The 14314-nt window shown below is 35.2% G+C and overlaps 1 protein-coding gene across 2 annotated transcripts in view; it reads left to right on the forward strand.

Moving 5' to 3' along the window:
• CNTN5 (contactin 5) overlaps nt 1-14314 on the forward strand; it is a 1357742-nt gene that overhangs the window by 871450 nt on the left and 471978 nt on the right. The window lies entirely within an intron of this gene.

Consider the following 14314-nt stretch of genomic DNA (forward strand, 5'->3'; position numbering starts at 1 on the left):
CTGGGGTTCCAGTTGCATTAAGGAGTGTAATGAGGAAATGGTCTGGATACATGAACTTTTTAAATTGTACTGTTATAATAAACCTGAGACATTCAACCTTCTTGAGCAAGTGACTAATTAGATGACTAATTGTTCCTCCTTGAAAGACTGTAGTTAAAAGTTAAAAATGAAATATTTTATAAACAGCATTTTATAACTTAGTAAACTCTGAATTATATATTTCAGTGCTCCTGAAACTTGCAGTTCTGCACAGGGAAGATGATTTAGTTTTATACAGAATTGATGAGGCTCAGAGACATTAGTAATTTTCCAAGATCACACAGAATTTAAGTGGAAGAATATGACTGAATCTCATCACCTTATTCTTCCACCAAGTAATAAATGTCATTATTTCATCACAAATTGTATACTAGTGACCAAACTTCTTACCTTTTATATGCCTCAGTTTCTTTTATCTTGCTAAATGATTTTCTCTGTCAAAGTAAGATAACTATGTAAATTGCTTTGAACTCCTAGGAGGTGGGGAAACCTGTAGGAGTGATAATTAGATGCCATGGTATTACAGATGTTTTTAAATAGAGTTGAAAGGTTCATGGAATAAAATTCTTCCCATATTTTCATTAATATGGATTTTTAATACCCTTTGGAAGTTAACCTGAAAAACGTTTTCCTTTTAATATAATACAAAAAGAACTTTATTCTCATTGAGTCTGAAATCCATTAGAAGAGAAAATGCTCAAGTTTCACAAAACCCAAAAGGATGTGCAATAGTTTAAATAGGCCATTTTGCCAGTGGACATATCTGTCTCTAATTTAACTTCTGATGCAGACCACACTGGGAATAAAATCTAGTGATTCAAAGTCACTGGAAATTTTGTTTGTGAATTCAAGTCCACTGGATCAACAGTATTATGCCCAAGTGGAAACTAGTTCTGCTCATTTATTGTGCCTTTTGATCTTACCAAAACCAAGTTATCTGTTTCTAAATGACAAGTAAATTGTTTTCTGTGGATTTTGCAGCATTAAAAAAAAATCTAGACACAAGGTAATTTTATATGTGCATTTATAATCAACCATTCATAATGAGTTAATTTTTATGTTTATCTTTTAATGATATTTAATATTTTTTAATGGGGACAGTGTTATTTTATCCATGTATAGCTAGGGCATTTTTCCCATAACTGAGTCTTGCTTAATTGCTTAAAATTACATGCCATACTAGTGTACAACTCTGTGCAGCTTTATACAGTACAGTATCTGCCCTTGCATTTTGGATTTTCAGTCCACCTATTTATTTATTTTTTATTATTTTAACATTTATTCATTTTTTAGAGAGAGAGACAGAGACAGAGCATGAGTGGGGAGGGAGCAGAGAGAGAGGGAGACATAGAATCAGAAGCAGGCTCCAGGCCCTGAGCTGTCAGCACATAGCCTGACGCGGGGCTCTAACTCACGGACCACGAGATCATGACCTGAGATGAAAACGGATGCTTAACTGACTGAGCCACCCAGGTACCCCAGTCCACCTATTTATTAAGTTCATCTCGGGACTATTAAATCTGTTCATATTGCTTATTGACTTTATAAATAATGTTTGTCTTTTCTGTGTCAGTAAAATGAATTTAGTTCATCATTTTCCATCAAGAGTTTCTAGACTATTCACAAAATTCTCTTCAATTTTATTACTTTGAAAGGTAGCATTCTGTGACACTACATGGTAATGAACTTCATACTGAGCAGTCTACTCCAATGTAGACTACCTTAATCATTGCTTATTAAGAAATTTCACAAGTTCCACATCAGTTATTTTCTGTTAAATAAATGACATACATTATATACTGCACCCAAATGTAATCGCATTTAGAGTGGAAAGGAACTTTGAGGTGATTTGTTCCAACCCCCTATTTTAGAGGTAGACAAACTTAGATCTATGTAATTAAGTCTTTTCTAAGATGACAGAGCTCACTGGTGAGGCCTCTGACACTACGGTTAAATCTCCTGGCTCCTATTCTTGTCTAATTTCTTCTTTTTCTTTTTCACTACCTTTCCAATGTGTTTTGTTACAAAAGATAGATGAGCTGATTTTCTTTCATTTAGTGAAAGCTACTAATGGCATGAGGGAAAATAACCCGAAGCAGGGTGAATTATTACTATACAACTTGGTATTTTTCAAATTCTGAACAACAATGCAATATAGTGATGACTTGTATATAATAAGGGGCAGTAGGCATTTAAAAGGACAAAGAAAATGATTTAAAAAAAAGAACACTCTTAAATAAACACATTTCTGCCTTGAACCAACATTTTTGTGATTATTTAAGAAAAGACTTCCAGAAAATGCTGGTGATGATGATTTCTGATAAAGCAGTAGGAAAGAGCAGGGCCCTTAGTAAATGGCCTTTTCTTCATAAGGAAAAAAAAAACACCACAAACAAAAAACAAAAACTTGTGCTAAAGCTCTTCTGCCCTGTCATTATAAAATTCAGTTTTCCTAGGCACTGATGAAATATGTCATCAGACCACATAGTACACACTGATAGCTTTTAGGAGCTGTTGGGAATTTTGAAACTGGACAGGGCAGATAAACATAGATGAAACCTGACACCATCTAGAGACTTAGATGCTGCAGACTTAAGAAACTTCTATCAGCACTATTTCCACACACAGACGTGGCAGAAACTATTTTTTACTTTTATTTTTTTTAACTTGTGGCTCTGTGTCCTAAATTTTAAAAATACTACTGGGAACCATTTACTGACTTTATTTATGTGCTAGACATATGTTAAATACTATGAACAAATTATTCCATGTGATGTTCGTGACAACTTTACATGAAGTGGTAAAATTACATGTTAGAGTGAATTATATGGATGAAAGCGGGTAAGAAACTGGCCTAAGATCTAGTTAATTGTTGGAACTAAGATTCGATACTTAGTACATCTAGCAGAAGTCTGTGATCTTATGGACACCACAGTGCTGCAGATGAGCAGCAACCACTGGTACACTTGCTTTCAGGAGAAGCAATATTTATTTGCTTAAGTATTTGACTTCCTTAAAGATAAAAACTAAAACTAATCACAGCATGTGAGAACTTCTCTCAGTATGATGCAGGTTCCCTAATGGCCAGCCAGTTCTCCCCTTCTTTTCAGTTTTTAAATTAAGTTCATGCACAGTTGAAGAAGTAAATTATACTTGGTTATATATTACATTTTCCCACATATGCATAGAAAGTGTTTATTAATATCTCAGATATGATCAGTGAAGTCACTGAAAATATTTTTAATTGTGGGAAACTGTTAACTTAAAACATAAATGGATAAGACATTAATATTGTCATTGTTCTATTGGCTCTTTCCTCTAAGTTAGAAATATTTACAGAGATGTATGTAGCTAACAGTTGTTTAGACAATAATAGTCATGGAATGAGAAAATTAAATTTAAATACTAAGAAGAATCACTCTCTTCCACTGCATTCATATTCTTTTCTTTTTTTAAAATATGATTTATTGTCAAATTGGCTTACATACAAAATCCAATGCTCATCCCAACAAGTGCCCTCCTCAATGCCCATTTTCTCTCTTCCCACCCCTTTGATCACCCTCAGTTTGTTCTCTGTATTTAAGAGTCTTTTGTGGTTTGCCTCCCTCCCTCTCTGTTTGTAACTATTTTCTTTTCCCCTTCCTTTCTCCCATGGTCTTCTGTTAGGTTTCTCAAGATCCGATTATGAGCGAAAACATGGTATCTGTCCTTCTCTGCCTGGCTTATTTCACTCAGCAAAATAGCTTTCAGTTCCATCCATGTTGCTGCAAATAGCCAGATTTCATTCTTGCTCATTGCCAAGTAATATTCCATTGTATATATAAACCACATCATCTTTATCCATTCATCAGTGGATGGACATTTAGGTTCTTTCCATAATTTGACTATTGTTGAAAGTGCTGCTATAAACACTGGGGTTCATGTGGCCTTATGCATTAGCACTCCTGAATCCCTAGGGTAAATTCCTAGTAGTGCTATTGTTGGGTCATAGGGTAGTTCTATTTTTAATTTTTTAAGAAAACTCCACATTGTTTTCCAGAGTGGCTGCACCATTTTGCATTTCCACCAACAGTGCAATAGGGTTCCCATTTCTTCACATCTTCTCCAGCATCTGTAGTTTCCTGAGTTGTTCATTTTAGCCACTCTGACCGGTGTGAAGTGGTATCTCAGTGTGGTTTTGATTTGTATTTCACTGATAATGAGTGATGTTGAGCATCTTTTCATGTGTCTGTTGGCCATCTAGATGTCTTCTTTGGAAAAGTGTCTATTCATATCTTCTGCCCATTTCTTCACTGGATTATTTGATTTTGGGGTGTAGAGTTTGGTAAGTTCTGTATAGATTTTGGATGCTAGCCCCTTATCTGATTTTTTATTTGCAAATATTTTCTCCCATTCCGTCAGTTGCCTTTTAGTTTTGTTGCTTGTTTTCTTTGCTGTGCAGAAGCTTTTTATCTTGATGAGGTCCAAAAAGTCCATTTTTGCTTTTAGTTCCCTTGCCTTTGTAGATGTGTCGAGCAAGAAATTGCCACGGCTGAGGTCAAAGAGTTTTTTCCTCTGCTTTCTCCTCTAGGGTTTAGATGGTGTCCTGTCTCACATTTAGGTCTTTCATCCATTTGGAGTTTATTTTTGTGTATGGTGTGAGAAAGTGGTCTAGTTTCATTCTTCTGCATGTTGCTGTCCAGTTCTCCCAGCATGATTTACTAAAGAGACTGTCTTTTTTTTTTTTTTCCATTGGATATTCTTTCCTGCTCTGTCAAGAATAGTTGGCCATACATTTGTGGGTCCAATTCTGGGTTCTCTATTCTAACCATTGGTCTATGTGTCTGTTTTTGTGCCAATACCATACTGCCTTGAGGATTTCAGCTCTGTAGTAGAGGCTAAAGTATGGGATTGTGATGCCTCCTACTTTGGTTTTCTTCTTCAATATTACTCTGGCTATTTGAGGTCTTTTGTGGTTCCAGACAAATTTTAGGATTGTATTTTCTAGCTTTGAGAAGAATGCTGGTGCAATTTTGATTGAGATTGCATTGAATGTATAGACTGCTTTGGCTACTATTGACATTTTAACAATATTTATTCTTCCAATCCATGAGCATGGAATGTTTTTCCATTTCTTTGTGTCTTCTTCGATTTCCTACATAAGCTTTCTATAGTTTTCAGCATGCAGATCCTTTACATCTTTGGTTAGGTTTATTCCTAGGTATTTTATGATTCTTAGTGCAATTGTGAATGGGATCAGTTTCTTTATTTCTCTTTCTTTTGCTTCATTATTAGTGTATAAAAATGCAATCATTTTCTGTACATTGACTTTGTACCCTGAGACTTTGCTGAATTCATGTATCAGTTCTAGAAGTCTTTTGGTGGAGTCTCTCGGGTTTTCCATGTAGAGTATCATATCATCTAAAAAGTGAAAGTTTGACTTCCTCTTTGCCAATTTTGATGCCTTTTATTTCATTTTGTTGTAGGATCGCTGAGACTAGAAATTCCAACACTCTGGTAAACAACAGTGGTGAGAGTGAACATCCCTGTCATGTTCCTGATCTCAGGGGAAAGCTCTCAGTGTTTCCCCATGGAGGATAATATTAGCTGTGGGCTTTTCATATATGGCTTTTATGATGTTTAAGCATGTTCTTTATATCCTTTCTTGATGATTTTTATTAAGAAATAATGCTTTATTTTGTCAAATGCTTTTTTTGCAACTATTGACAGGAGCATATGGTTCTTACCCTTTCTTTTATTAATGAAATGTATCACATTGATTGATTTGAAAATATTGAACCAACCCCCACTTGTTTGTGGTGAATAATTCCTTTTATATGCTGTTGAATTTGATTTGCTAGCATTTGTTGAGAATTTTTTCATCCATGTTCATCAGGGATATTGACCTGTAATTCTCCTTTTTAGTGAGGTCTCTGGTTTGGGAATCAAGGTAATGCTGGCTTCATAGAAGGAACCTGGGAGTTTTCTTCCTGTTTATATTTTTTTGGAACAGCTTGAGAAGGATAGGTATTAACTCTCCTTTAAATGTGTGGTAGAATTCCCCAGGGAATCCATCTATCCCTGGATGGACAGGGCTCTTCTTTGTCGGCAGACTTTTGATAACTGATTCAATTTGTTCACTAGTTATATGTCTATTCAAATTTTCCATTTCTTCCCATCTGAGTTTCAGTAGTGTGTGGGTGTTTAGGAATTTGTCCATTTCTTCCAGGTTGTCTAGTTTGTTGGCATATAATATTTCATAGTATTCTCTGATAATTGTTTGCATTTTGAGGGATTGGTTGTGATAAATCCATCTCCATTCGTGATTTCTTATCTAATTGGGTCCTCTCTCTTTTCTTTTTGAGAAATCTGGCTAAGAATTTATCAATTTTATTTTTTCAAGAAAATAACTCTTCATTTCATTGATCTGTTCTACTGTTTTTTTGAATTCTGTATTGTTTATTTCTGCTCTGATCATTATTTCTCTTCTGCTGGGTTGGGGATTTCTTTGTTGTTCTGCTTCTACTTCCTTTAGGTGTGCTGTTAGATTTTGTTTTTCAAATTTTTCTTGTTTCTTGAGATAGGCCTGGATTACAATGTATTTTCCTCTCAGGACTGCCTTTGCTGTATCCCAAAGGGTTTGGATTGTTGTATTTTCATTTTATTTCTTTTTTTTAAAAAAAATTAATATATATTTTTGAGAGAGAGAGAGAGAGAGCACAGACAGGGGAAGGGCAGAGAGAGAGAGGGAGACACAGAATCCGAAGCAGGGTCCAGGCTCTGAGCTGTCAGCGCAGCTGTAAGCTCATGAACTGTGAGATCTTGACCTGAGCCGAAATTGCCCCTTAACCGACTGAGCCACCCAGGTGCCCCATTGTATTTTCATTTTCATTTGTTTCCATATATCTTGTAATTTCTTCTCTAGTTGCCTGGTTGACCCATTCATTCTTTAGTAAGATATTCTTTAACCTCTATGCTTTTGGAGGTTTTCCACTTTTTCTTGTGATTGATTTCAAGTTTCATAGCATTGTGATCTGAAAGTGTGCATGGTATGATCTCAATTCTTTAGTATTTATTGAGGGCTGTTTTTTGACTCAGTATATGACCTATCTTGGAGAATGTTCCATGTTCACTTGAGACGGGAGTATATTCTGCTGCTTTAGGAAGAAAAGTTCTAAATATATCTGTGAAGTCCATCTGGTCCAGTGTGTCATTCAGTTCCATTGTTTCTTTATTGATTTTCTGTCTAGATGATCTGTCCATTGCTATAAGTGGAGTATTAAAGTCCCTTGAAATTACCACATTCTTACCAATAAGATTGTTTGTGTGTCATTAATTGTTTTATATATTTGGGTGCTCTCAAATTTGGTGCATAGACATTTATAATTGTTAGCTTTTCTTGGTGGATAGACTCTAATTATTATACAATGCCCTTCTTGTTCTCTTGTTACAGCCTTTAGTTTAAAATCTAGTTTGTCTGATATAAGTATGGCTATTCCAGCTTTCTTTTGACTTCCAGTAGCATGATGGATAGTTCTCCATCCCTTCACTTTCAATCTGAAGGTGTCTTCAGGTCTAAAATGAGTCTCTTGTAGACAGCAAATAGATGGGTCTTATTTTTTATCCATTCTGAAACCCTATGCCTTTTGATTGGAGCTTTTAGTCCATTTATATTCAGTGTTATTATTGAAAGATATGGGTTTAGAGTCATTGTGTTATCTGTAGGTTTCATGCTTGTAACAATGTCTCTGGTCCTTTGTGGTCCTTGCAACATTTCACTCACACAGTCCCCCTTAGGATCTCTTGTAGGGCTGGTTTAGTGGTGATGAAATCCTTCAGTTTTTGTTTGTTTGGGAAAACCTTTATCTCTCCCTCTATTCTGAATGACAGGCTTGCTGGATAATAGATTCTTGGCTGCATATTTTTCTGCATTCATATTCTTTTCCCTCATAGCCAATAAAACAAGCAAACAAAAACAAACAAAAAACACAAGACTGATACCATAACTGACATAATATCACTTTAAATAAGGTTCAAAGTCAGAGTTAATGGAATCCTTACTTTATGCCAAAAGCATGTCTGAAGAGAATATTTGAGCTGTTTGCTCAATTTTACAAAAATACTTGAAATTGAGGGCTTATAAAAATACTATAAACAACAACATCTTATATAATATTATGAATTGGCTTTGACCTTTGTAAAATATTGTTTTCTAGTTTTGACAAATAATAATTTGTTTAAATCACCCTCTCAGTCGAGAATTCCAAGGACATTATTACACAATATTAGGAATAATAAAATTGTCACTTCTGTTTAAGTATGGAAACTGTTATTTCAAAGATTGTAAAAAATTATATCTACCAATTCAACCATCTATTTATGAAGGAGTACAGGGAAATTTCATGACTGTTTTTAATATTAAAAGAGAAAAGTGTCATGCTTTGAAACAAAACATAAAGGACACCTAAAATTGTCATGCTTCATTAGAAGCTACTCAGTAAGAAAATTAAGGCCAAGTATGAAGATATTAATTGACTTTAAGAGTTGCAAGCTAGTTTTAATTAAAACTTGCAGTAATTATTTAGCGTACATCTGTGACTTAGCTGAATTTCTGACAGATTGTGCAGCAGCGTGAATATGGCCATGTTCTTGGAATTGTTGTAAGTATGATAAGTGAGATCTCCTTTTTACTGAAGGCAGTCTAGAAACAAAAGCTGCTAGAAAATGTATTTGATCTATACAGTACAGATGCAATAAAATAGGAACCACAGTACATGAAACTGTTTTTGTGTTCCAACAGTTAAGTTATAATAATTACACCAAATTCCTGCCCCAAATTTTTAAAAATTATAGCCTGAAAGGAGGATGATTCTAGGTTTTTATGAAATGATTTGTATGTGTTCTTGTCTTTTACATGAGGGAGCTCTGGTGCATTTCCCAAGGAAAGGCACAAGGCACTTTGAATCTACATTAGCTATACTTTTTTTTTTTTTAATTCATTGTTTGAATCTATTATTAGGAATTACAGGCCAGTGCTTTCATGCCACTAATGTATATTATGTCAAAAGAAGTTTAAGTGCTGTTTAAAAAAAAAAAAAAAAAACAAAAAACGCTTGATTCCTCAGGTAGAGTATACTGATTACACTGTCATTATTTTTAAAGGAAAATCAAGAGGAAAGCTTACCTGGTAAGTGCTGTGTATAAACTAAGTTTGCCCTGAGGCAATGACTTTTTTTTTTTTAAATGGTGTGGAAGCTGCTAGTGCTAGGTTTTCTGTCATTACTGTGATTTGTAGCAAAGGCAGATCCCCCTCTGGCCACGTTGTGCAGAGTGTGCATTCAGCAGACCACTATCTGAGAGATACACAGCATTGTCTGATAACATTCCACAGTTCCCCAGTAAGTTCCTCCTATCTCATCTTGTTCATCACAGAAGATCACAGTCTTAGCCATTACTGGTAATCAAGCACTGAGTTTATAACCTCACTGTCTGAATGGGGAACAAGAAAACCCTGACATATAGGCCCAGATAGTTTAGAACTGAAAGTGTAGATGAGCATACCATCTGAGAAACAGGCTTCAGGGATGGCTTAGCTTCATTAGCAATGTTGATAGGCTGTGAAGCCCCTAAACAAAATGCTAATAATGTCCACTGCTGAAGATAATATTAACTGCAAAGTGACCTCATACACAGATCACACTGTTAATGGTCATAACATATTTTAGATATGAATGTTCATCAATAAGTTCTCTAGACACTCCTGAGAAGCTCTCCAATTAAAAGACACTGTACTCTTCATAAAATACAGTTAATGTTGGGGCACCTATCTGGCTCAGTTAGTTATGCATCTGACCCTGGATTTCAGCTTAGGTCATGATCTCATGATTTGTGGGATCGAACCCTGCATTGGGGTCTGTGCCTTCAGGGCAGAGCCTGCTTGGGATTCTCTCTGTCTCTGTCTCTCTCAAAATATAAAGCTCAAAAAAATATAATTAATGTTCATGTTGTGTGAAGTTGGACACAGCTCTAAAAACACACTGCCCCTAAGCCACTCACCCCCCTAAAAAAAGAAGGAAGAAGCGCTTTGTTAAAAATAAGAACTGTGAACAGTAAGCACCTGATAAAGGAGATCTTGTTTGAAGGTAAATTCTGCCGTCAATAATAGGTTCAGACCTCAGTTTTGGCCCAGCAACAAGACTTTATGAGCAAATCTGAAAACAACTTTGAGAAACAGAAACCTGTAACATTTGTTCCTGTACAAGAACCTAAAGGAATGACTGACCCAGATCCAGCTTCCATATAAACATGCTTATGGTGTTTACTACCAGAAAGATTATGGAGAGTCCCTATCAAAAAAACAAAACAAAAAACAAAAAGGTCTCTAATCAGTTGGGATATTAATTAAATACAAAATTTTCAGCTTTCCTTAAGATCAGTGTTTCCACACACTTTTCAGAGTCACCATCTGTAAATCAGAAACCAAACGTGTCTTATTGCAGGGAAAAAAATAATAAAAAGATAATATGAATAGGAAACTGTGTCTGAGGCATTCAGGTTTTTCCAGGAAGAAATACTAACTCTCTATAAGACATTACTTGTATCTTTTGAATCATTCGTCAACGTTGGTATTGGGTAAGATTTACAATTCAAGTGACTCTGCTTTGATACCTTGTGTTAAAAAAAAAAAAACAAAACTTTGAGGAGACTGAAATGGCCTCAAGATAGGAGCACCTCCTAGCTTTAAGCAGAAGCAGATGGAAATTCTCTCTAGAGGAGAGCATCCTGATTCAATATAGAGGAAAATGTTAAAAGTAAAAAATCAATTTGGAAAAATATCAAATTTTACCCCTAACATTTAAAATAAAATAACTTTCAGGTACAGAATATGAAATAACTACTTATTAAATGCTTAAAGAATATTATAATATAATAAAAAATAAAAAAATAATCAAGACACTATCCAAATTGACCAGAACTTAGAAAAAAAAAATCTTTTAAATTAAATATATTAAGTAAATTGTTTAAAGTATACAACAGTCATTTCTTTTTCTTTTTTTTTTAACATTTTATTTATTTTTGAGAGAGTGAAAGCAGGGTGGAACAGAAAGACATAGGGACAGAGGATCTGAAGTGGGCTCTGTGCTGACAGCTGAGAGCCTGACATGGGGCTTGAACTCATGAAGTAGGAGATAATGACCCGAGCCAAAGTCAGATGCTCAACCGACTGAGCCATCCAGGTGCCACTACGATAGTCATTTCTGAAAAAAATGAATATAAATAATAAGGAAAAAATAGAAAGTAAAGACAAAACACTTATAAAAGAATGACAACTCTTCAACAGCAACAATAAAAACCAGAAGACAAAAGGATAAAATCCTCCAAGTTCGACAGAAAAAAATAGCTGTCAACCTAGAATTGAGTGCTCAGAAAAATGTCCTGTCATGAACAAGAGTTTAAAAAAAAAAAACTTTGCAACTAAACATAGCTACCTACTGCTTAAGTGTCAGCTGCTCCTAGTGCCTTCCTTCCAAAGAGTACAGTATGGAAAGAGGAGGTAAAAGGGGTAAGTCTGCTGAGGAAAACCCTAACAAACCTCATCCAGGAAATCAAAGGAAACAACAGTGATAAGTCGTGGTGATAACATGTATACTTGATATGCTGTGATCAAATGGCAATTTAGTCTGTGGTCTCCTCCTCAAAACCCATAACCCCAGTCTAATAGTGAGAAAAACACCAGACAAATTCCAATTGAGGGACATTCTTAAAATATCTGACCAGTACTCCTCAAAATTGTCAAGCCCATCAAAAAACAAGGGAAGTCTTGGGGCGCCTGGGTGGCTCAGTCGGTTAAGTGTCTGACTTTGGCTCAGGTCATGATCTCATGGTCTGTGAGCTCAAGCCCCGCGTCAGGCTCTGTGCTGACAGCTCAGAGCCTGGAGCCTGCTTCAGATTCTGTGTCCCCCTCTGTCTCTGACCCTCCCCCGTTCATACCCTGTCTCTCTCTGTGTCAAAAATAAATAAACATTAAAAAAAAATTAAAAAAAAAAAACAAGGGAAGTCTGAGAAATTCTTGGAGCCAAGAGGAGCTTGGATATCTCGGATGGAATCTTGGAACAGAAAAAGGACATGAAGTAAAAACTAAGAAGATCTAACAAAAGTATGGACTTTAGTTAATAACAATGTATAAATATTAGTTCAGTAAGGGTGAAAAGCATAGCATACCTATGTATGATATTAATAACTGAGGAAACAATTTGAAATATATGGGAACTTTCTTTGCAGGCTTCTCAGCTTTTCTGTAAATCTCAAATTATTCTAAAATTAAAAAAAAAAGTTTAATTTAGAAAGCAATATATGTGCTAAATACATGGCATGGGCATTAAGTGCTATTGTTCAGAGGAGGACTAGTCTTTCCAGCTGGCAGTTAGTGGTGAAATTCACCATTTCAGTTAAAATTTGGGCTTGAGGTTTAAATTTTACCACTTGAGGTTGAGGATTGGGCTCAGCATTAGAGGTTGAAAGTTAAACACCTCACAGCATTTTCATTGTAGTAACTCTTCCATGTAATAAATCTTGAATATTTAAAGTCCTGAAAGTACCATTTTTTCATGGTGGTACCTCTAATATAAACAAGGAATATTAAGGTGCCATTTTTCTGTCCTAACTACATATCAAGACATCCTTAGGAGAAACACAAGTCACCCTTACTTGGCATTACTATGGAATTACTACAATATTGCAACCTAACACTTAGGTGAATGTGCAAATAAAAACTGGACAATTTGGACTACATCAAGAAAGATGCCAAAATTTGTTATTTTTCCTCTGATAGAAACTTGAGTTAAGAAAACATAGCAACACTAATATTTTCTTTGCTTATTAATAGCATCACAACAATATATTGCTTTATTCAACAAACATTTATTGAGCACCCACTATATGCTAGACAAGGTGTAGACACAGACAGATAATACAATAATAGTTAAGTCTCTCACAGGCATCAGCTCCAGTGTCATCAGCAGTGTGCTACAGTAAGGACACAATGAGACATGGACTAGCACACCAGATTCTTTCGGGTTCATAATTTGTTTGCATCTGATGACTTGTCTCCACTAAAATGACAATGTGATACTATATGTTCTGATAATAAAATCAACACCACTTTGTTCATTCCTTCACATTAAACTATCCAAATCCCATTGTTTTTACATGTCTCTCAGATACATATTTGTGTGTGTGCATATAAATATATGTATATATAAAGATTTTTTAATTTACTTACCTAGAACAGATACTACATTTTTAGAAAACTATGTCTGGCTTTACACAGTTAAAACATTTTAGGCTAGGGATCAAAAGAGATAGAACTACTGTTCTTTTTTCCTAGTGTTTGTGCAGTGGTTGCCATTGCTTTGCCAGGGTCTTTTGTTGTTGTTGTGGTTGTTGTTGTGTGGTGTGTGTGTGTGTTTCCAGGAGGATGCTGCTGGTATCTTTAATGCCAACTGGCTGCATTCTATTATTAAGCAAGATTCAAACAAAATTACCTGTTCCTGCTGCTGTTGCTATAGTGACTGTTGCACTCCATTTTTACCATATTAGGTAGGTTTTCCCAAAGTCCAGTTTTAGTCCTCATGGTGGCTATTTCACATTTCAAACAGATGCTTCCTTCTTCAGTAAACTCTCCAGTATTTACAAGGAAGGTGATCTTTTTTTACCCTCATTTTCAAAGAAACAAGATTTTAGATTCAACAACATCAATAATCAAAATCTCAGAGTTTAATTTCAAGATTGTTAATCTCCATTTAATCTAGAAGCCTATAAAGGTGACAGAGTCACGAATGTGTTATGAATAGATTTGGTTATCCAAAACCTAAAGAAAGATTAAGAAGTTTCATATTTTATAGGGCTGTTTTCTTCACAGTTTTTGTCTGTTTTTTCACCTGCAAAAAATGTAACTATAACTGAGGGGGAAAAAGAGAATTCCAGTGTATTATGACAGGTACTGGCAGCAAGAAAAATATGAATTCACAGCAGTTGGATCAATAATTCTTGAAAAGTGTACACTTATAAACACACACACAAGTTGGAAATGACTGCTAACCATTCTTTGAAAAGTCTTTCTCACCTTACTAGTAAAATATCAATGATTATGCAGAAAATCACAAGTGGTAGCTTATAACTCTAATGTCATAGTAATCTGAAAACCTCATGTCAAAGTGTGGAGTAAATCATATGAAATATAAGCAACATGTTGCTAGACTTAGGAACACCTAAATTTTGCCTTATAAAGCAGAGT

Source organism: Panthera pardus, unplaced genomic scaffold, assembly GCF_024362965.1.
Source record: "Panthera pardus isolate Hobbes unplaced genomic scaffold, ASM2436296v1 HiC_scaffold_12, whole genome shotgun sequence".
Lineage (NCBI taxonomy): Eukaryota > Metazoa > Chordata > Mammalia > Carnivora > Felidae > Panthera > Panthera pardus.